The following is a 25,933-nucleotide window of genomic DNA, read 5'->3' as shown; positions in this document are numbered from 1 at the left end:
AATTACAAGAGTACAAGATTCAAAACGCAAAGTACAAGATATTAAATTGTACGCAAGGACGTTCGAAAATCCGGAACCGGGACCAGAGTCAACTCTCAACACTCGACGCAACGGACTAAAAATTACAAGTAAACTATGTATATAAATATAATATAATATATAATTAATTATATTAATTATATATATATTATATTTATAAATAAATCGTCGGCAAGAAAGACTCCAAAAGCTGGTGAGCTGTTTTTACAAACTCCGCGACTCGCGGAGTTTGAAGGCCAAAAATGTCGCGAGTCGCGGAGCCCCAAACTCTGAAAATCCCTATAAAAGCAAACGAATTCTGATCGCAAAAATCATCTTTTTTCCTTCTTCTCTCAATATATACGTAATATATATATTTATAATTTATATTTTAATTTTACTTTTAATTTTAAATCCTAATAATAAGGGTATGTTAGCGAATGTTGTAAGGGTGTAAGTCGAAATTCTGTTCGTGTAACGCTACGCTATTTTTAATCATTGTAAGTTATGTTCAACCTTTTTACATTAATGTCTCGTAGCTAAGTTATTATTATGCTTATTTAATCCGAAGTAATCATGATGTTGGGCTAATTACTAAAATTGGGTAATTGGGCTTTGCACCATAATTGGGGTTTGGATAAAAGAACGGCACTTGTGGAAATTAGACTATGGGCTATTAATGGGTTTTATATTAACTAAACAATACCTTGTTAATTTAATATACAAACTTATAATTCGACGTATTTATATATAACCACATACGCTTGACTGGGTACGGTGGGCGAGATATCTATAAATACCAATAATTATTCATTTTACCGGATACGGAACTGGATTAATAGTTAATAGACTTGTTGAAACAGGGGTGAATTACATTCAAGGGTAATTGGTGTAATTGTTAACAAAGTAGTAAAACCTTGGTTTACACGCAGTCGATAACCTGGTGTATTCATTAAACAAAGTATTAAAACCTTGTTACAATTCGAATCCCCAATTAGTTGGAATATTTGACTTCGGGAATAAGAATAATTTGACGAAGGCTTTCGCTCTTTATATTTATGACTGATGGACTATTATGGACAAATCCGTATGGACATATTAAATAATCCAGGACAAAGGACAATTAACCCATGGGCTTAAAATCAACACGTCAAACATCATGATTACGGAAGTTTAAATAAGCATAATTCTTTTATTTCATATTTAATTTCCTTTATTTTATATTTAATTGCACTTCTAATTATCGCATTTTTATTCTTATTGTATTTAATTGCACTTTTAATTATCGTACTTTTTAATTATCGCAAGTTTATTTTATCGCATTTTTATTATTCGCAATTTCATTATCGTTATTTACTTTACGCTTTAATTTAAGTCTTGTATTTATTTTTAATATTTTACATTTGGTTTTAACTGCGACTAAAGTTTTAAAATCGACAAACCGGTCATTAAACGGTAAAAACCCCCCTTTATAATAATAATATTACTTATATATATATTTGTATTTTTATAAAAGTAAACTAATATAGCGTTAAGCTTTGTTTAAAAAGATTCCCTGTGGAACGAACCGGACTTACTAAAAACTACACTACTGTACGATTAGGTACACTGCCTATAAGTGTTGTAGCAAGGTTTAGGTATATCCCATTTGTAAATAAATAATTAAAGCTTGTGTAATTTATATCGCTTTTCGTAGTAAAATATAGTACTATCACGTACCCCCACGCTACCACATCATCTACTCAAGATACTCTTATCATTGGATCAGATTCCCGACCTCCAGTGTTGTTTGATGGCAAGTACACTCAGTGGCTTCATCGTATTACTCAGTACATAGACTATAAGGGTGAGAAAGCTAAACATATTTGGGATTCTCTGAGAGATGGTCCAGTTGTTGATTTTCATCCGGATACTGGTATGCCAATTCCAGTCTATGAACTTTCTGGTGATAAACGTGAAAGAGCTCAGGGAGACATAGAGGCTAAGAATATTGTCATGCAAGCTATCCCATATGAGCTATTTGAAAATGTTGATAGCAACACTACTGCAAAAGATATATGGGATGAGATCAAACGATAACAAGAAGGTTATGACATGTCAGACGTTACTAAATTGAATAAGGCTCTGGGATTGTATGAAGATTTCAAGCAGGAACCAGAAGAGCTACTCAAGGATACCTACCGTCGTTTCAATGGTGTTCTCAATGAGTTAAAAAGGTGTAAGATTGTAAAAGTACATGCTGAAGTCAACATGAAATTCCTCAAAAAGCTCAATGCTGATTGGCTTCCTTATGGAACCATTGTTCGATCTACCAAAGAGATTGACAAGTTGACTATTCATGAGCTTGTTGGAGTTCTTATGCATTACCAACCTGAGGTGTCTAAACTTCAAGAAGGAAGGAAAGAGTCATCTCCAAGTGATCCTCTTGCTCTAATTGCCAAAAAGAAGAGCAAATCATTTTCCAAAAGCTTGTCCAAGAAAGTGCTTGTTGAAAAATCAACTGATTCTGAAGAGTTGAATCTTTCTGATGTTGATGATTCACACCTTGAATTAGTCAAGATGGCAGCCATGTTCACAAACGCCTTGAACAAACACAAGTTTAAAGGCAAATCAAGCAATCAACACAAACACTCATCATCTTCCTCGTACTACAAGAAAGCTGATCAATCCAAACAACAACGTGCTAATGATTCCAAGAAGGACGATTCAATCTGTTTCAATTGTGGCAAAGCTGGTCATTACTCTCGTGAGTGCAAAATGCCTAAGAAGAAGGACGCAGCTTACTACAAGAAGAAAATGTTGATGGCTAAGATTGTGGAAACTGGGGGAGAGCTGAAACCGGTTGATGACACTTGGTTTAACTGGACTGATGATTCAGACTCAGAGGTGGAACATGCAAATGTTTGCAAGGTGACCAAGCTCATCAAAGCTAAGGAAGCATTGGAGAATTCTGACTCAACATCTGACGATGATGAGGTACAATCAACTGAAATCTCACCTGATTTTATAAAAATACAAAATGACTTGATGAAGAATCTGGTCTCAATGTCAAAAGAAGTCAAAGGCTTAAAATCTGAAAACAAGGTTTTAAAAGACAAAATCAAACTTTCTGAGACCAAACCATCTTCATCCAAATTACAATCGGAATTGCAAAAGTTGACCGTCCAACTCAGCTCCTCAGAATCTGAGTTGGAAGATCTTAAAAAGACGATTCATCCGATTAAAGTCGAACGAACTGATTATCGTTTAAAATCTGAACGACTTGCAGAAAAAGTTCAATTCTTAGAAAAAGATCTTTCTGATTTAAAAAACCAACATGAACCCACACTTTCAAAGCTAAACAAGAAAATTATTCATTTGGAAAACGCAATAATTGAAAAAGACACTGAAATCTCTTCATTGTCAAAAGAGTCTGTTCTAATGAAAGCTCAACTTGCTCGATATGAGGATAAACTCTATCGAACAGAGCAATCCAAAGCTATCATGGATATGGAACTTTCAAAACAAACGATTTTCATGAATAGACCAAAAACGATTCATGGTGAAAAGTGGGGGTTGGGTTTTGAAGATCCTAAGATCTTAGATGGAGCTTCCAAAAAGATTCCAGGATTATATCATTCTGATTACTTTCAAGCTAGTTTACCACCGCATTTTGTGCATTCTTCTGATGCTGATTTTGGTGATATTATTGTTAATCACAAATCTAAAAAATACCATCAAATTAACTTAATGTATGAGAAAATTAATGCAAAAATGGGTAAATCAAATCCTGCTTTCTTGAAGGAACTTGTTGAAAATGAAAAGAATGTGCAATGTGCTAATTATGTGCCGACACGTAGATTGGTTTACATTCCTACACTCATGCTAGAGAAATACATTTTAATGCTTGAGAATGACGTGTTTAACAAACCTAGTTCTAGCATTGTTAAAATATATGAGGTGTTTGATGAACCAACTTTTGATGTGAAACCAGTTCTACCTGCTTTACCTGCATGTTCTGATAATGTTTTCCGTGAAGACCTAGCACATGAACTAACTGTTTTCTTTGAGATAGAATCTCTAGGTCAAAATTCTTTAGATGAAAAAGTAGAACCTCATACTGAACCGATCATTGAACCTTTGATAAATTTTGAAAGTCAACTTGATCCTTTGCACGATTATTATTTGCATTTACCTGCTGTACGGAATTTGAATCGTATAGTAGCTCAACTAGAAAAGGAGAATATTGACTTGCAACTTAAGTGCCAATCATTAGAACAAATGCTTGCCCTGTGTGATAAATTGCCTTCACTGCCTACGAAAGAATGTTCCTATGCTTTTAAGGAGAGTGAAGTGATAGTTTCTGCTGAAGAATTATGTCTTGAGATTAAAAGCTTAAAACAAAAGATAATTCAACTGAAACAGGCTAACACACTTAAGCAATCGTCTAATGTTGAAACCAATGTGCTTGAATGTATTGGTGGGATTACTAAGAAGGGAAAAGGAATGTCAACATCTAAGGATGTAAAATCTATTACTATTCTTAAAAATCCTCTCCATTCTCAATTTGGCAATCGTGGTTCAAAAGTTATTTCTACAACTCAATTTGTTATCAAAAAGGTTCATTCTCCTGATGGTTCTGTGTCAACTGAAAAGATTCCTATGATTCCAATGACAAAAACTTCAAAAGCGAGTCTTTTAACAACATCAGTTAAGTCCACACAACACATAAGTCCTAAACCTGATTTAAGTGAGTATGATGCAAAAGAACGTAAAATCAAATTGGAAATTTTGCAAAATCAATCATCTCATGTGTCAACTAAAGAGTTTGGACGTCTAACTAACAAAGGTGTTTCTCGTGTCACAGGTCATAATCCAAACTTGAATTACAAATCTGTATGGGTTCCTAAGTCCACGACTAAGAAAGTAGCAACCAAACCAATGCAATCTGCTAGTCGGCCTAGGAAATCATCTCATGTTTTTCAATTTTCGTCTGTGAACAAAACATCTACTTGGAATAAGTTGTGTGTTAAGACTTTTGATAACGATGTAAAACTTGATATTGCATATGATGCTTCATGTAATGTGGTTTTAAATGATGATTTATTGTCTAAACTGCATGATGCTTTACGTGATTATCTTGTCGTTGATCCAAAGTTTATTGTTGGTACTAACCGTAGAGGACCCAAGAAACTTTGGGTACCTAAACTCTAGGAATTCACATTTACAGGGTTTTGATGTCTATGTTTGGTATATCGATTCCGGTTGTTCTCGACACATAACGGGCGATAAATCCTTGCTTGTCAACTTCATTGACAAATTCCTAGGAACGGTTACTTTTGGAAATGATGAAATTGCAGCAATAACGGGTTACGGAGATTTTGTGCAAAATGGCATAACAATCAAACGGGTTTCATATGTTGAAGGTTTGGGGTGCAGTTTATTTAGTGTAAGTCAATTCTGCGATGGAGATCTTAAAGTTCTGTTTGAACGACAACAATGCTCGGTTTAATCCACCGAAGGAAATGATCTTCTTGTTGGTAAACGTTGTGCTTCACTATACACTATTGGCCTCAATGATGCACCTTCACATACAACCATGTGTTTGGCCACTCGTTCTACCAAAGAAAATTCATGGTTATGGCATCATCGGATGTCACACCTGAATTACAAGGGTATCAATCGACTAGTCTCCAAATACTTAGTTGATGGTATTCCTACATTTCACTATGATAAGCATCATGTGTGTTCATCATGTGCGATGGGTAAGCTGAAATGGACTAATCATCCGCTTAAGCAAAACCCCAGTACTTCATCGTCTTTGCAACTATTGCATATGGACTTATGTGGACCCATGCGTATTTCTAGCCTCGGTGGCAAGAAACATGTGCTTGTCATTGTCGATGACTATACTCGTTTTACATGGATTTTTCTTCTGCGAACTAAGTCAGAAACCCCCGCCATTATCATTGAGTTCATTAAAAAGACTCAACGCTCTTTTAACAAACATGTTAAGAGCATTCGAACTGATAATGGGACGGAATTTAAGAATGAACTGCTTGATAGTTATTTGAAAGACCAAGGCATTGAACATCGGTTCTCTACTGCTCGGACATCCCAACAGAATGGAGTAGTCAAACGACGTAATCGTAGGTTATGCGAAGCAGCTCGAACGATGCTTGCTTACTCCAAACTACCTCCAAAAATGTGGGGGGAGGCCATTTCAACTGCATGCTATACCCAAAATCATTGTATTGTTAATAAACGTTTTGATAAAACTCCATATGAGTTATTATATGGTAGATGCCCGAATGTCAAATATTTCCGTGTCTTTGGTTGTATATGCTATGTGCTTAACGATTTTGACAGCCTCAGAAAGTTTGATCCAAATGGCGATCAAGCCATATATCTAGGTTATTCTTCAAACAAAGTTGCTTATCGGGTTTATCACAAACGGACAAAAACGATTAAAGAGAGCGTCAATGTCAAGTTCGATGAATTTTCGGGAATGGATTTTGAACAACTCAGTTCAAAACCCGATCCTAACCTGGCTACTTCTTCTTCAGCGCAAAACTCAATTTTCTCGACGAAGGGTGTTCCTACGGTTACATCAGAGGAACTGGATATCTTGTTTGATAGTCTTTATGCTCCTCAACGGATTTCAAATGTTCAAACCGTACTGGTTACATCGTCACAGTCAACTACTGTGGAGACTTAATAAAGTCTTTTTGATGAAGATACAACACCAACTGATTCAACTGTTGCTTCTTCATCCTCCCTACCACCTCCTGTTACTGATAATCTTGAACCAATTCAAGATTCATCAGTTGATACAACTCCAGCTGTTTCTCCAGATACTCAGTTGAATCCATTAGATAACGTTACATCAGATCAAGCAGATCAAGGCTCAACGTCAATAATGGTTGATGTTTCAATGGATACCACTGATGCACAACCTCTTCCACATAACCGATGGACTAAAAGTCATCCAGTAGATCTTATTATTGGTGATGCATCTGCTCCAGTCTCAACTCGAAGGGCTACTTGGAATATGTGTCTATACACTGCCTTTCTTAGTAAGATTGAACCAACAACGGTTGCTCAAGCTTTACTAGATCTGAACTGGGTGGTTGCAATGCAAGAAGAGATCAATCAATTTGAACGGTTGAAAGTATTGCGATTGGTTCCAAGACCAACTGGTCATCGACCAATAAGGGTTAAGTGGATTTTTAAGAACAAGAAGGATTCTAATGGAATTGTGGTTCGGAATAAGGCATGTTTTGTGGCCAAGGGATATCGACAACAAGAGGGTTTTGATTATGACGAAACGTTTGCTCCGGTTGCTAGGATTGAGGCTATTCATCTTTTCCTTGCATTTGCTTCTCATATGAAGTTCACGGTGTTTCAAATGGACGTCAAAACTGCTTTTCTGAACGGTCATCTTCAAGAGGAAGTCTATGTCAATCAACCAGAAGGCTTTGTCGATCCCATTCATCCAAATCACGTCTACTACTTGGAGAAAGCTTTATACGGTCTGAAGCAAGCACCGCTTGCATGGTACGAGACCTTAACAAAGTACTTACTGGACAACGGCTTCTCTCGTGGAACGATTGATACAACGCTATTCATCCGTAAAAACCACGATCATATTCTCTTGGTTCAAATTTACGTTGATGACATTATTTTTGGTTCCACGTCCCCGGCCTTATGCAAAGAATTTGGTGATCTTATGGCCAACAAATTTGAAATGAGCATGCTTGACCAGTTAAATTTCTTCTTGGGGTTACAAGTAAAACAATTACCAAATGGGATTTTTCTCAGTCAAACAAAGTATATCAATGATATGCTAAAACATTTTAAAATGACTGCTTTAAAACCAATGACAACCCCAATGAGGACTTTATGGATGCTGATGCTAATGGGGAACCCTTTGATGTTACACTTTACCGAAGCATGGTTGGTTCTTTAATGTATCTGACTGCAAGTCGACCCGACATTACACTTGCTGTAACTGTCTGTGCCCGCTTTCAGTCAAACCTTAAGAAATCTCATTCCAAAGTGGTTGTTAGGATTTTTCAGTACCTTAAAGGTACACCTAACCTTGAGATCTGGTATCCTCATGGATCCGATTTCAATCTCACTGCTTACACTGATGCGGATCATGGCGGTTGTCATGTTGATAGAAAAAAGCACATCTGGATCAATTCAGATGTTGGGGAATAGGCTAGTTGGTTGGTCATCCAAAAACCAGAACTGTGTGTCTTTATCAACAGTTGAGTCTGAGTACATTGCTGCAGCTCATTGTTGTTCACAAGTTTTGTGGATGCAAACTCAACTTTTAGACTATGGCTTTAAGATTTCTAAGACCCCGATTTACTGTGATTCACAAAGTGCTATTGCAATTACAAGCAACCCTGTCCAGCATTCTAAGACTAAACACATAGATATTCGCTATCATTTCATTAAAGACCATGTAGAGAAAGGGGATGTAGAGTTATACTTTGTGCCTACCAAAGTGCAATTAGCCGACATGTTCACTAAGCCTTTAGATGAACTTAGGCTAAAATTCTTGATCAAAGAGATTGGCATGGTAGAGTATAGTGCTTGTTATTCCTTAGATCTGTTGGGACTTATTCTTGAGATCTTGTGTTTAGGGGGAGTAGATACTTTCTAGGAGGAGCAACTACTTTCATATGCTTTGGATATCATCTTTTAAGGGGGAGCCTTTAGATTTATGATAACTTCCTGGATATAATTGTTCAATGGTTACGTAAGGGGGAGGTAACTCATTGATATCATATTTCAAGGGGGAGTTAATTCATTTTCTAGGGTAATTTATCAAAATGCTGATTTACGTTCTTGTATATCACATTTTGAGGGGGAGAAAAAGGGAGAAAATGAGAAAATTACTCAAAAATATTGTTTTTTCAAAAGTGAATTCATAAATTCTTTGTTTTGTATCTGAAATAATTCACTAAGGCTTGTATACATCTCAGTATGCAACCCGTTTTAACAATTGGTATCACTGAAGATTTGTACTTTGTTCACAAAATTCATAGTTCTTTTAAGTACAAATCTTATTTTGGAAAATTCATAAAAATTGGAAAAGATAAAATCCAAAAATATTTGTTTTTTACTGGATAAAATGCTATTTTTAGCATTATACCGAATCTGACATCCAACAGTACAGATTCGGTAAGTTCAAAGTTTTCAAAATTGTCTCAGAAATATTTTTCATAAAAAGATTGAAATGAATATTGAGAGAAAAAGTCAATTTGTCAAGATTTGAAGTTAAATTGATAAAGTTTTGAAAATCGGACTGAATTCGGTATAATAGGCCCATTCTGTAAAGCTCATTCGGTATTTTACCTTCGGTATCTATAAAAGGAGGGTCAAAGTCAAACTTACTCACTTACTGTTGTTAATTACCTACCGAGTCTGCTTGATTATACCGAATCTGCCTAATCTACCGAGTCCGTCTCTCTGTATCTTCAAATTCTTCGGTAAATGTTCATTTTAATTATCATACTTATAGATCTGAGATAATTATGTGTTTATCAACCAGAAAAGATCAAAATAACTGGATTTTAACTCTCAATTTTGAAATTCTGTTGATTTTACCGAGTCTGAGTCGTATTCTATTAATCCTTGATTAAACTCAATTGATTTGGTTAATTAACATGAATTCTTGTCTAATCTGAGTTATATTGATTGATCTATCATTTGACCAAGCTTGATTACATGTTTAATTGATTGTTTGATGGATTCTGTATCTACCGAATATGTTCTATCTACTGTACCGAGTCTGTTCATACAATTAACATGTTGTTATGCTTCAATTGATTGGTTAATTGATTATGGTTGTGATTTTACATGATAGAATATGCATGTTAGAGTGTCTTTATGTTAATTTTGGAGATACCGAATCTGTTCTTCTCTTGATACCGAATCTGACTTTTGGTACCTTGAAAATTTCTGATTTTTATCTTCAAACACTTAACTTGCTTATTCTATATCTTTCTGATCTGAAAACTCAAGCTTATTTGGTTACAGATTCTCAAGTTTTCATGACTACCGAATCTGCTTGAAATGTGTTTAAAAATTGACTAAGTGTTGTTCTGATTATTTGTGTAGTATAATTGACTTTGCATGATAAATTTGTATTGTGATGAATATCATATGAATGTCATGATTGTCAATTGTTTGTTCATATTTGAGATTAAAAGATTTTTATATTTTTGAAAAACCATAAAAATCTTAAAATAGAAAAGATAAAACATATACAAAGGATTTTAAAGACAAATAAGAATAGAGATATATGCTTTTTAAATATCTTGTGGTCTTCTATTTCTTATTTGTACAGCTAAATAGTGAACAATCTCTTCATCAACTCTGAAACCAGTATTCCCTGCAACTACTGGACAGCAATTCTAGAGAGGCACACACTGTGGCCTGCTCTCAGTACTACTGCCAGTGTAGCTGTAACAGATCTGGAGTTACTTAACAGAATAGTTAGGTTTGTGGAAGCTACACAACCTACTACTGAAAATCCAGAGGGAACACAAGCTCATTTTGAATTTCAACTGAGAGGAGTTTAAGGGAGGAGGAGTATCACTAAAGTTGATTTCAGGAGGATATTCAGACTTCCTGTTGTGGAGAATGCTCCTGCTTTTCCTGCTACTCAGCAAATGATGACTTCTGTCTTTGATCTTGGTTATGTTGGAGCTACCAATGTTCCACCAGCTAAGTTTCAGAAGAAATATCTGCACTCAAGGTGGTATGTGATCTTCTCAATCATCAATAGATGCTTGCTGATGACAAGGAGTGGATCCGATAGCTTGACTGTGCCAATGCTGAAAGTATTCTACTCTTTCATAAGAGTAGAGGCTCCTGACTATGCTGAGCTTTTATGGGATCTGGTTCAAGCTCAAGTTGATAAGCCAAGGGGTTCATACATCCCTTGCGAAAGTTTTTTCTGTATATTTATCCATGATGCAATAAATGCTTGCAGAAATGCAAATATATTTGTACCAGATACACATGGATTACAGATGAAACGATTTGGGGAGCTGAAGATGAATACCCCGATGGTGTCTGATAATCAATTCACTGCACCAATTCCAAATTGGCTAGTGAGGCTAGCTGAACCCCAAGACGCTCGTATGCATTCTTATTTTGAGGCTGTAGGAATACCTCTTCCGAACCCGGTAAAACAAGAACAAGTTGAACCCACCGCGGTTCCAGCCCCAGAGGTTATAGGGGAACCTGTAGTTCAACCACCCAGGCCAGCTGATCCTCCACTTAGGGTGAACCTTAAACGATCTAGGGCAGCGCACCAAGCTCAACCCGTGAGGATCAGGGAACCTAGTCCAACTAGGATTGAACCAACCCTTTCCACAACACCCGAAGTGAGCAGTGACACCGACACTTCAGCAACAGCATCTGAATCGTCTCCTGAACATTCTCCTAAGAGAACTCGATATATACCTGATGAGATGATTCAGACTCCGCCAACCCAACGAGTAACTAGATCTAGGACTTCGACACCTATCGTCCGCCAAACAGTTACTACTACCGTTGGTGATACGGACCAAGACCTAGAACCAATTAGGTCACCCTCACCCATCTCCGTATCACATCCAATAATAACAGTAAGCCCTACGCTAAATGAAGCGCAAGTTTCGGTAGGCAAGAGATCTAAATGCACGGATGGTAAAAAGGCCACTAAGCCCATCCAATCTAAACAGGACTTAATAATAAATCCTACAAAGCAAGGTGCTTCGGCATCTAAGAAAGTAAAGTCTTCCTCTGCAGTAAAGTCTGCGTTGACTCAATCGATTGAGGAAACTCAATCATTGAAGTCCAGAATGGCCGAAGGGGAGCCGAAAAGTCTTGAAAAGGCACCCTACGTATCGGCTGGAAATCCTCCTGTGCCTCAACGTACAACAGGGTCTCGAGGTCCGGCTTATCTTGATGAGGAAGATCTGCCGCGTCCCATGGAAACGAGTCAACATGACAATCCTTCAGGATATTTATCAGACTTCCAGCAGACTGATCCCTTGATTCATGAAAGTGATTCATTGGATCAAACCACTTCTCTTCCAGATTCTGAATCTCAGGGTCTGGAGGAAGAGTCTTTAACTAAAATAGATTTACCTCCTCATGGTATATCAATGATTTCAGGAGTCGGAGATAGCAATATCTCTGCGAAAGCTAAACCGACGGGTAGTTCTGCTACTTTTTCAGAGTCCCATGAGACCAAAGTCATGGAGGTGGATGCTTCGAAAGAAACTTCACTGGTGACAACTCCGGTTGTTACCCAACCTCCATCAGAAGGGGATATCACGAATCTGACTAGTAGTATGTACAGCCCTACATATAAGAATAATACCACACAATCATCCTTACCTGCCCTCACGGTAACTCACACACTTCCATCGACATCGCCTTCAACAGATGCTGCTGATGCTGCTTTTGTTCATGGTTACACTGTTGTTTCACCAACTGGGTCACCTTCTCGGATTTCAAATAGATATGGATTACAGTATCTCTCTGACAATGAGGTGGAGGAGCTCTATCTTGCTGAGTTTGCTAAACGGACTGATCTTGATGAAATTCGCGAGACTATGATGATTTATCTTGAGCAAGCAAGGATAGTGTATCCTTTCTCTCCATGCAAGTCACCTGGACCAATTCACATGCCTGATCATGATGATTTCGATCCCGACAATCTTCATGAGGGGGAGAATAGACAAAGTGGTCATCGGTCCAGTGGTTATGAAGCTGGTACATCTAGTCAACAGAAGAATAATGATGTTGTTGATATATCTGATTCCAGAAGTGATGAAATTGAGGAAATCCAGTGTGAAAGTTTTCTAGATGAATTAGAAAGTCAGAGAGAGGGTGACTCAGGTATGTTAATGATTATGGATACAGCTGATCAATCAGAGAATAAGTCATCTCAAGAGAACAATCAAAACTTTGACAACATTGAAGATATTTTGAAGGGGTCATCAAGTGTCGCCAATGAATTTAATGATCATCAATTTGTTAACTTGATTTCTCCAACTGATGAATTTGGAATTCACTTCGAAAAGGAGATTTTCTCTAATGGCAAAGAAGATACTACAACTCCTCCTGATTTGAATGTTCCATTTCAAACTGCAGAGATTGTTCTTGAGCGTGATGCTGATTACCAACTAAGTGAGGATGAAGAGAAAAAGATTATTTGTTCACCATTCATTGAACAACAAGCGTATAGGTGATTCTGATCTCGTCCTTTCTGCATCAATGAGTGTTCTGGGTGCATGGAAATATCATAAGAAGCCTGAATATCTCAAAGCTTATCTGAGTGTTCGCAATAAATTCAAATTGAAGAATGAAGAGAAACTTCAAATTCAGCGGAATTCAGAGATCAAAAGCATAAATAAGATTTTGATGATTAATAAGGATGAAGTGAAGATGCCATTGTTTCAAGTTACAAGAATGGATAATGAGGATTATCAGTTTACAGAAGTAGATTTTGATAAACTGAAGATGGACGACATTATTTTCATTTACAATTATTTGATTAACTTGAATGAATCTGCAACAATTTATCATGCTACTGTAATGAAGGCAGTCTACAGGTTTATTCTTAATTCGATGAGATGGATGTCTGTTCATGATTTTCAAATGGGTTTGGAATCTGGACACAAAAAGCTTAGAATCAAACCGCCAAATCAAGTGATTATAGAGCTTAGATATATGTCCTTACTTGAAGTGAGCGACTGTCCATATGGTTTTGTATTTGTCAATTCTCACTATACAAAGATATTCATCAGAGTCTCAGATTTCAGAAGATACTCAGACAGAACGTTGATGTATGCTTTCAAATACATGAGGTGGAGACTGATCAATAACTGCTATTCAACTGAAGATAATGAGATTGCCAAGTACATTCTCACAAGATTGAAAAGTCGTCTCAAAACAAGAGTGAATATACGAAGATATGAGAATCTCAAGGGATTCAAATCTAAAGTTCACTTCAGAGGAACAAAGTTCCTTTAGATGTTTTGGATAGGATTATATTGTAAAGTTCACATTTAACACTAAGGGGGGGATTGTTAGGACCCCGAAGTTGTATAGTGTTAATGTGAATTAAGCTTAAATGAAAGTTCCTTAGAAGAGGGCTATATAAGAAACCTATGTAGTCCTAATTAGATCGCCATTGTATTGTAACTGAGTTCTAGAAGCTATGGAATTTAATTTGTACCGATTCTCTCTAGTACCGAGTCTCCTTCTTACATACCGAATCTCATTCTATCTTATCATTTCTCTCAATCTCAACATGATCTGACCTATCAGTCCATGAATTTATGTTCTTCCAATAGATTTAAATTTTCACACAAGATAGAAGAATTTGTTTCTATGTTAAATGCTAAAATCCGTTGTGTTTATTTCTATTAGTATGAATGCCTCTGCCCTGTATACCCAACTAAATGGTGTTTCTCCAGTACTTCCTTTGGGTGTTGTCCGATTTGCCCATAATACATTCGGTAATTCACCTACCCATCCGGTTTGACTCTCTCAGACTTGCCTTTATTCCCACAACAATTTTTTTATTTGTTACTTCTACTGGTCATTTGCTTGTGGGTGAGCTACTGATGTAAACTTTTGTTTAACATCCATTCCTTCACACCAACTTTTGAACGGATTTTCAGCAATTTGTTTTTCGTTATCACTAACAATTTTGTTTGGTAACCCATATCTACATACAATGTCATCACACATGAATTTTTTTATGTTATTTCCTGTTATTTTTGCTAGTGGTTTAGCTTCAACCCACTTCGTGAAGAAATCAATTGCTACAACTAAGAATCTTGCTCTTCCTTCTCCTCTTAGAAATGGTCCAACAATATCTATGGACCATTTACGAAATGGTTAAGCTGAGGATATTAGAATTAGATCATACTTTAGAAGACGCTGCACGGGCGCATGTTTTTGGCATATTTCACATGTTCTAATCCTTTCAGATGTATCCCTGTATATTGATTGTCAGTAATATCCTTGACGTGTGATTTTTGTAAAGACTATTCTATATCCCGAGTGATGTGTGCAAGACCCTACATGCACTTCTTGAATAACATTTATTGATTGCTTTTGCCCCAAACATCTCAAATTTGGTCCTAAAAATGTATTTATTTACAGAACTCCGTTCTCCAACACATACATTGGTGCATTAACTTTCAAATTTTTTGCTTCTATTGGATCTGCTGGTGGTGCTCTGTTTTGCAAATACTAAATACGAAGTCATCCAACATGGTTCATCTTCTTCAAATCTTGAAACTATGACCTTCCCATCAATTGACTTGAATTTTAATTCTTCGAATAACACTTTTTATTCAAATGATCAAAAGTTAATGTAGCCAATTTACTCAATACATCTGCCTTTTTATTTTATTTCTAGAAATCTGTATAACTTCCAGACTTTCAAGTTGCTTTGAAACTTTTTCTACCAAGCTTAGATATTTCTTCATGGATGCTTCTTTTGCTTCAAACGTTTAGTTTACCTACTGTTCCACTATTTGTGAGTCCACATATGCTCGTAAGTGTTTAATATTCATCTCAAACAGCTATTCCTAATCCTAATAATAACGTAGGGGTAGTCAGTATTTGGTTTAAAACCATTTAAATGAAAACCAAACCCAAATCAAAACAGATGAAACCAAACCAATTTTCAAAAATGGTTTTTGGATCGAGTACAAATGAAACCGAATTTAAATTCGGTTTTCGGTTTTGAAAATACTGATTCGGTTAAACCGAAAACGAATTCAATATTTTAAATATATTTAATTTGTATATTTATGTTTTAATGTCATTATATTTTAGGATTCAATCATCTAAGTAGGTTTTCACCCATATGACGAGTTAGTAACCCACATTATAATTATGTTACTTAAATTATTATGTTCTTTTTCTTAATAATAGAAGCAGTAAACGTCACAATTAAGTTGTAAATATTAATAAATCATCAGACTCTTGAAAATTTAATGGTAAGTCATTATTTTAGGTTGTAAATAACTAAGGCATCAATAAGTCACAATTAAACTACCACGGTTCTGAATTTAGTGTTTTGAATATTTAGAAATTTCGCTATAATGCTATTGTGATTTATAAAAATTTTGTTTTGAGTTTACAGTTCATATACATTGATATTTTCGTGATATGCGAACTTAATTTTAGTTAGTAAGTAACACTTAATAATGATTATATTTAAGTTTTATGTATCATATAATCATACATATTTCGGTAACTTTGTATGTTGAATGGTGTTTTTAATGAAATTTTAATTTTGTTTGATATATGGTTTTAACCGAAATCGAACGAAAAATTGAATTGAAAAGTCAAAACCAAACCGAAATTGAACTGAATCTAAATTCGGTTTTTGGTTTGTTTTTTGGTTTTGATTTCAAAACCGAGCTGATTAAACTGAAAATCAAACCAATGAACACCCCTTTAATAACGCTTCATATTTTGCCTCATTATTTGACGCATAGAAATTAAACTTTAATGCGTATGTATGCTCTTCTCCATCCAAATTCACGAGAACTAAACCAGCTCCTACTCCTTTTTCGCTAGATGTTCCATCTGTATATAGTTTCCATGTTCGATTGTTTCGTACAGGCTCTCTAAGCTTTTCAACTTTCTCATTTTTTCTAAGAGAAAATCATAAAATATTTGTCCTTTGATTGCATTTCTTGGGGCAAACCTAATCTCCACTGCCCATTTTTCAAGCTGTCTAGATGTTTTTGGACACTTCAGAATATGTTTGATTGGTTAATCTTTTAATACAAGTAATGGATGTCCTTGAAAATATCTTCTTAATTGTCTAGCGGTGTGAAATAATGAGTATACCAACTTTTCTATTTGGGGATAATTGACCTCACTTTACTGTAAGATTTTGCTTACAAAATATATTGGAATTTGTGTACCATTCTGTTTTGCAGTTAATACAGAACTTATTGCTTATGCAGATACTGTCATGTACAAAATGAATGTTTCTCCTGCAATTGGTGTCGTCAATGTTGGAAGTTCATTTACTAATTTCTTCACTTCCTGAAAGGCATTTTCTTCTTCTGTTGTCCCCACAAAATCTTTTTTGTTTAATCAACTTTTTAATACTTTCATGAACGGTAATGATCTTTCTGCTGCTTTTGATAAGAATTTGGTTAATGATTCTAGCCTTCCATATAAACTTCTCACTTTCTTTTTTATTTTTGGTGACACCATTTCTTCAATCGCATTTTCTTACGATTTCCTTTTATTCCTCTCTGTGTGACTACATGTCCCAAAAACTTTCCTTCCTCCACTCCAAAAATATATCGCTTTGGATTTAGCTTCTTATTGATCTTGCGTAATGACCTAAAGGTTTTTAGGATGTCTTTGATCATATGTTCTCGTGTGTTACTTTTGATAACTATATTATCGACATATGCTTCAACATTTTTGCTAATTTGATCCTTAGATGCCATATCCATAACCCGTTGATATGTAGCTCCAACATTTTTCAATCCAAAAGGCATTTTTGTGTAGCAAAAAATTCCTTCTATTGTATGAAAAATTGTTTTGTCTTCATCTCTAGTCGTCATTAAAATTTGTGATATCTTTTGTATGCATCCAAAAAACATTTATACCGAAATCCAGCTATGGATTCTACGTTCCAGTCTATCCCGGATAAAGGGTAATTATCTTTTGGACAAGCTTTATTGATGTCAGTGAAATTCACACACATTCTCCAACAGTTAACTAGTTTTCTTACCATTACTGGGTTTTCCACCCAAGTTTGATACTTCATTTCTCGTAAAAAATTTAATTCTACTAATTTCTGTAATTCTTCACTCGAGAACTTACTTCATTCTGGAGCCATACATATTCTTCTTTGACAGACCGGGGGTATGTTTTGATTGATATTTAATTTATGTTCAGTTATTTCTCTTGGTACGCCAGTCATGTCAGACACTTGCCATGGGAAAACATCTACATTTGCGGTTAAAATACTGTAAAGTTTGTCCTTAATTTTCTTTATTAATTTGTTTTCAATTATGATTTTTTATTCCGAAAATAAAGGATTCGAAGATACTGATACGTCTTCATGTATTATAGGTTTAATTATTGTGTAGTTAACTTATGTACACTTAATTGTTCTTCTCCGTGCTGCGTATAAAGTTGTTATTCTTGCTGGTGTGGGGAACTTCATCATTCCATGCACTATTGACGTTATAGCTTCGCTCATCATTGCAGAACGTCCCAATATGATATTATAATGCGAACTTGCTTTTGAAACCAAAAATTCTATGTTAGTTGCTCTTCTATAAAGTCCTTTTCCCAATACAACTTCAAATTTACACTTTCTTCTTGCCAGGATGGCTCACTTGCAAAGCTTGCCAATGGTATTAAAGATTCTTTTATCATCTCCATAACCCATTCTAGAAATTTCACAAAGCAATGTTCATACATAATGTCTGCTCCTGCCACTGTATTTGTATAAATTCCTCCCACACTACAATTTTCTATTTGTGCTTCTATAACTGCTGGAGCATCTGACGAATTAGTATTAGACATTAACGGAAAACCTATTAACTGTTGTTTCCATCCTTCTAACACTTCTGCCTTCCTGCGTTGTCCAGCTCCCTGTAAGACCATGTTTTCATTTTTAGCTAAGTGGGACGCTGTCCAAGATTCGGGACACCATCCAGCAGTGAAGCATTGGACGCCGTCCAATACTTGGGACGCCGTCCAGATGTACTGATGGGCCAGCTGTTTTATTTTGTTTTAAAAAGGGGCATTTTGGTAAATTTACTTGGGTGTCGGTTTGGAGTCCACAAAACTGATCTAGATCCATTTGTGGATCACATTTCACCCACACAAACACTCTCATCCATTCTAGAGAGAGAGGAAGAGTTTATAGAGAGAGAGCTTGATTTGGAGAAGAAAGAGTTGGATTCTCACCAAAGCTCGAGTTTTAAAGTTGTTCATCTCACTCCTAGCTACGTTTTGGTTGTTGTGGTAAGTTTTAACTCCGAATTTCATTGTTTGATTTGATATTCAAAGTTAGGGTTTGAGCTTAAATTGTTGATAAACCCATTTAAACTCATGAAGTGAGTTTAGTGATGCTAGTAATCGGGTTTTATAGTGTCGTTGGTGGATTTTGGGTTGGTTGATGTCTTGGTCAAGTTTAAGACTTGTAAAATGAGTTAATCACTAGGTTTAGTGATTATGGATGTGTCGAAACCCATGTGAGTGTATTTTGGTTGAATAATTTTGAAATGGGTCAAAATTAGGGTTTGGTGTCAAATTGGGTAAGATAAGTGTTTAACACTTATGAGTTGGGTAAATTGGTGATTTAGGGCCATTTTCACTTGTGTTAGTGATTATTGGTTAGTTTGAGCGCGGATTGTGCTCGGAAGTGCTTTTGGGTCGAATTTGCACTTATGGTGTTTTGGGCATTAGCTAGAGTGTTTAGCTTATTTGTTTGTGAATTATCTAGGTGAATCACGTTGGATGATTAGGAGCTCAAGCCGGAGTTGCCTTTCTTGTAATCGAAGTGAGTGGAATATTTATACATGTATGTATGTAGCTTATCTACTCGTGTGCGATGTGGGTCTTTGGTGCCACATCGTGAGTATTAAGTTGGTATGTGTCACAAGACGGTGACTTATTTGTTGGTATGATGGGATGAGACTATGATTCGGTAGTGTCTCGATAGGTGATTCACAAGTCAGTAACACCAAATGGTGATTCACGAGTCAGTGACACCATATGTCGGGAAGTGATCTACGAGTCGGTGACACTTCATAGTGTTTCACAAGTCGGTGACACTTAGTGGTGCTTCACAAGTCGGTGACACCACATGGCATTCACAAGTCGGTGACCCATAGGTATCGGTAGGTAGTTCACAAGTCGGTGACACCCCTTGGTGATTCACAAGTTGGTGACACCTTATGATGAGTCACAATTCGGTGACATCATACGAGTGAGACTCGACGGTATTGGTCGTCTACAAGTCGGTAGTGCCATAGCGGGAAACGGTTTGTTACGTTTATGCATTTTTATGATTTAGTATATGGTTGCGGCAATTTATATACTAACGTTGTTGCTAGTTGTACGTTTAGTGTTGCTATCTCGTTTATGCTTTTTGATTGCATGGTATTAGTAAGTGGATGCGTGTAGGTAAATTACATATGTATATGTATATGTATTGCATTCACTAAGCATTAGCTTACCCTCTTGTTGTTTACATTTTTAGGTGCGAAGGAGGATTTGGCAAGGGTATGCTCGGGATTAGATGATTTTCTTTTGATGCTTGCTTGGATTATATTTTGGATTTGGCCTAGGATTTGGGTAGTTATCCCCAAACATCATGCTCGTAGTTATTTGGAACTTAAACTCACTTGGGTCGAAACTTGCATTTTGTACGAAATTCGTAAATAGGGTCGATGTGGGCTCGGTGTTGTAGAACTCAATTTTATTGTGGAAATCTCTTAGTTTTAATTATTGTAACGTGTTATGAAAACGGTTTCGTCTAAAAGTGTCGGGAAGTGAGTTTTTCGTTCGCTTAAGTTGGGCTCCGGGGACAGCCCCTGGCAGTTCATTTGGACGCCGTCCCAATTGCTTGGACGCCGTCTAGCCCTTCACAACTGGACGCCGTCCAGATACACTGAATCAATTTTTTTTTTAAGTCGTGTTTTTGGTTGGATAACGGGTTGGGTCGTTACAAGTGGTATCAGAGCATGGTCTAAAGGATTTAGGTGACTTGAGATAGGCGCCTAGACTTAGACTTTTTGTGTGTACTATTATGCGGGACTTGTATGACTTCAGTTGGTTCGGGTTTTAGCTAGTGCCTTAGATTGTAGGTGAACTAGCTATGTATTGATTATGTTCTTACTAATCGCGTTGTTTTGTGTGAGCATCTAGCGAGATGATTGTTGTGTTCAGGAGCTCGGCATGGCATGTGAGCTTAATAATGCTTCGCGACCATTATTACGGTTGCAAGCCAAGTCAAGTAAGTGATGTACAACAAGTATTGAACTAGACGGGACGTACGAACGGTGATATATTTATATGATTGAGAATATAGATCGTGGCGGTGTATATAATTTACTTATGTTGCGTTCCTAACCGAGTTCATTTCTTAGAATGAAGACGAGGAATGGACATGATAACGAAGATCAAAGCGATGACTCCGAGTTCACGGCCAAGGTTGAGGCCATCTTTAAACGTCAAAAAGCGGAATTTCTCGAGGATGTTAGAAAGGTTTTCCAGGAATCGGTAAGTAACCGAATTAATCAACGAATGAATGAATGCCGATCGAAGAGGCACTCGAGGCTAGAAATATTCATCCTCGTGGTGAAGGGGGTGATGGTAACGGTGGACATGGAAGGCGGGACTTCCATTATAAGAACTTCAAGGATGCTCAACCTCCTATGTTTAATGGGGTGAGGGATCCGTTAAAGAGTACATGTTGGGTTTCAGACATCGAGGGGGCTTTCCGTACTAATGAATGTCCTCTCGAGAAGAAAACGAGATACGGTTCTAGTATGTTACGTGAAGAAGCCAAGATGTGGTGGGATGACAAGATTCAATTGTATAGTGAAGAACAATGTATGAGCTTGTCGTGGGAAGAGTTTAAAAAGGAGTTCTTTGATGAATACCGAACTCAATCCGATCTTAATAAAATCCGGGATGAGTTGCGCGATTTGCAACAAGGTTCGATGGATTTGGTTACTCTCAAGTCTACTTTCTTGTCAAAAACTCGTTTTTGTCCGGAGTATGTCGGTGATGACTGAATGTTGATGCAAGATTTCTATCGTACTTTAAGCGATGAGTTGAAGGGTAAGATTAGTCGGGTAATGGCAAAGTCTTTTGAAGAATTATTTGAGTTGGCTCGAGGTTTCAAACCGGAGGCCCCGAAGACAAGTGTTTCCGATGTTAGTAAGCGGAAGTTCGAAGTAACGATGTTTTCGAATAAGAAAAGTAAGAGTGCTACCGAAGGTGTCGGAAGCATAAAGATGAGTGGCACGGATGGTTCTAAATTCGCGTGTTATAATTGTGGGCAAACAGGCCATAAGTCTCGTGAATGTCTGTTGAGTAAGGTCACATGTTTTAAGTGCCGGAAAGAGGGACACCGGAAGTCGGAGTGCCCCGAGTGGAATAGTGACGGAGCGCGAAGGTCTAACAACGTTTGATTCAGGTACTATTCGATTTTAGTACTGTCTTTATGTGGGTGACTCTTGGGTAATAAGTAGGTTTATCCATGTGATTTAATGACTAGCTAGGTAGAGTTAGCTCACTGAGGTTTGATTCGCGGAGTCGGATTAATCAATTGTTACAGGTTTGACTGAGGCGGGTTAACCGGGTGAATTTGACTAACCGGGTCAGGTTAATCAATTAGATGTTAGGTGTTGACCGATACGAATTAACCAGGCAAATTTGACTAACCAGGTCGGGTTAACCTAGTGTGTTTGACTTAACCAAGTTGGGTTAATCAATTGTTGTTAGGGGTTTGGCCGAGTCGAGTTAACCTAGTGTGCTTGACTTAACCAAGTCGGGCTAATCAATTGTTGTAAGGGGTTTAACCAAGTCGGGTTGACCTAGTGTATTGGACTTAACCGAATCGGGTTAATCAATTAGATTATAGGTGTTGACCGAGACAGGTTGACCTAGTGTATTGGACTTAACCGAGTCGGGTTAATCAATTAGATGATAAGTGTTGATCGAGTCGGGTTAACTGAGCGTGTTTGACTAACCGAGTCGGGTTAATCAATTCTTGTTAACGGTTGGCCGAGGTAGGTTGACCGGGCATATTTGACTAACCAGGTCGGGTTAATCGTTTTGGTGTTGGAGGCTTAACCAAGTCGGGTGTAACCGTGATTTGATGAGAGGATTACTTGTATTTCTCTCCATAAGGGTTAGCGTAGTAATGGTATGCCGTTCGAGAGGCGTTTACATTGACCATGTATGTGTACGAGTAGAGTCACGATTGTTGACTATCTGTGATTGTGTGTAAGTAAACGTGTTAACGGTTGATACGGTGCAAGTTAGGGTGTAAGTCTTGGTGTTCCAAGCATCTCCTTGAGTTAAAAGGTAAATAGGCTAGTTGTGCGGCCTAGGTGGATAGTGACTAGCGGGTGTCACTAGAAAGTTGTGGGCGTTGAGCTGTAATGTTCGTTGGATTTGTGCGACCTCGAGTAGTCAAGTGACGTATGACACCGAGAATGGACCCCGTAAGGATCGAGCTATTGAGACTCGGTGGTAGTAATGGGAGTTGCATAACACTGCGTCAGGTGCCTCCGTATACCTGCTAGTGGAATGCTTCACTCCAGTGGTGTGATTACTTTGTACTTGGGTACCGGTGAGAAACCCGAAGGTACGATAATGGTTTATTGTGATGATTTGCGGGCGTAACGTTTGACCGATTTGAAAAGGGCGAGGTTCGAGTACCTTGTAGTAAGTCCGCGGAAGATTATTGAGTATGACCAACGTTGGTACCAGTCATGTGTGTTGTGGAATGTCGATATTCCGCGAGATATTATCATCTTGACGGTGATAGTGTGGGGTTAAAACCCTAAGTGGGGGAGTAAGTACCCGAAGGGTACGGTAGTGCCTCGGTTTGGTAGGCGTGTTTGTGTAATTTATCGGAAGTTGTCCCATTTTGTGAGGTAAACTAGGGACGTAGAGTGATGATTTTAACTATCTCGTGTAGAGATATGTTAGTATAGAGCACGTTCGAGAGTGAGTTCCTTAGAGTATTGAGGACTAGTACGTGCGAAAGATATGAAGATCATCTTTAATGGGCGATCGAAAGGATGTTCACCGTGTAATGGTGGACAAATTTTGGCAATTATGGGATTACGTGTTGGTTGGAGTTACCGAAATGTTGTGGAAAATTCCATCACCGTGTGCGTGGTGCGGATGACCTAAACTAGTTTGCAGTTGGCGAGGATACTCTGAGTTGTAAGTTAGAGTGTGCCAAGATATCATGGAGGATCGTTGCGTGGATAGAACGTTACATTCCAAAGAAGTGGGACTTATGGGATGCAATGGCGGTATCAAAAAGGGCCAAGGTTGTGTGAGAACTCGAAAGGTTGAGGAAGGTGTACCTTATTTGTTCGCGATGAGGTTTAGATCGCGAGGACGCGATCTGATTTAAGTGGGGGAGAGTTGTAAGACCCTGTTTTCACTTTCAGCTAAGTGGGACGTCGTCCAAGATTCGGGACATCGTCCAGCAGTGAAGCATTGGACGCCGTCCAATACTTGGGACGCCGTCCAGATGTACTGACGGGCCAGCTGTTTTACTTTGTTTTAAAAAGGGGCATTTTGGTAAATTCACTTGGGTGTCGGTTTGGAGTCCTCAAAACTGATCTAGATCCATTTGTGGATCACATTTCACCCACACAAACACTCTCATCCATTCTAGAGAGAGAGGAAGAGTTTATAGAGAGAGAGCTTGATTTGGAGAAAAAAGAGTTGGATTCTCACCAAAGCTCGGGTTTTAAAGTTATTCATCTCACTCCTAGCTATGTTTTAGTTGTTGTGGTTAGTTTTAACTCCGAATTTTATTGTTTGATTTGATATTCAAAGTTAGGGTTTGAGCTTAAATTGTTGATAAACCCATTTAAACTCATGAAGTGAGTTTAGTGATGCTAGTAATCGGGTTTTATAGTGTCATTGGTGGATTTTAGGTTGGTTGATGTCTTGGTCAAGTTCAAGACTTGCAAAATGAGTTAATCACTAGGTTTAGTGATTATGGATGTGTTGAAACCCATGTGAGTGTATTTTGGTTGAATAATTTTGAAATGGGTAAAAATTAGGGTTTGGTGTCAAATTAGGTAAGATAAGTGTTTAACACTTATGAGTTGGGTAAATTGGTGATTTAGGGCCATTTTCACTTGTGTTAGTGATTATTGGTTAGTTTGAGCGCGGATTGTGCTCGGAAGTGCTTTTGGGTCGAATTTGCACTTATGGTATTTTGGGCATTAGCTAGAGTGTTTAGCTTATTTGTTTGTGAATTATCTAGGTGATTCACGTTGGACGATTAGGAGCTCAAGCTGGAGTTACCTTTCTTGTAATCAAGGTGATTGGAATATTTATACATGTATGTATGTAGCTTATCTAGTCGTGTGCGATGTGGGTCTTTGGTGCCACATCGTGAGTATTATGTTGGTATGTGTCACAAGACGGTGACTTATTTGTTGGTATGATGGGATGAGAACTACGAGTCGGTAGTGTCTCGATAGGTGATTTACAAGTCGGTAACACCTAATGGTGATTCACGAGTCAGTGATACCATATGTCGGGAAGTGATCTACGAGTCGGTGACACTTCATAGTGTTTCACAAGTCGGTGACACTTAGTGGTTCTTCACAAGTCGATGACACCACATGGCATTCACAAGTCGGTGACCCATAGGTATCGGTAGGTAGTTCACAAGTCGGTGACACCCCTTGGTGATTCACAAGTCGGTGACACCTTATGATGAATCACAAGTCGGTGACATCATACGAGTGAGACTCGATGGTATTGGTCGTCTACAAGTCGGTAGTGCCATAGCGGGAAAAGGTTTGTTACGTTTATGCATTGTTATGATTTAGTATATGGTTGCGGCGATTTATATACTAAAGTTGTTGCTAGTTGTACGTTTGGTGTTGCTAGCTCGGTTATGCTTTTTGATTGCATGGTATTAGTAAGTGGATGCGTGTAGGTAAATTACATATGTATATGTATAAGTATTGCATTCACTAAGCATTAGCTTACCCTCTCGTTGTTTACATTTTTAGGTGCGAAGGCGGATTTGGCAAGGGTATGCTCGGGATTAGATGATTTCCCTTTTGATACTTGCTTGGATTATATTTTGGATTCGGCCTAGAATTTGGGTAGTTATCTCCAAACATCATGC

This window comes from Rutidosis leptorrhynchoides, chromosome 3, assembly GCF_046630445.1.
Source record: "Rutidosis leptorrhynchoides isolate AG116_Rl617_1_P2 chromosome 3, CSIRO_AGI_Rlap_v1, whole genome shotgun sequence".
Taxonomy (NCBI): Eukaryota; Viridiplantae; Streptophyta; class Magnoliopsida; order Asterales; family Asteraceae; genus Rutidosis; species Rutidosis leptorrhynchoides.
Note: the sequence above shows the minus strand (reverse complement) of the source record.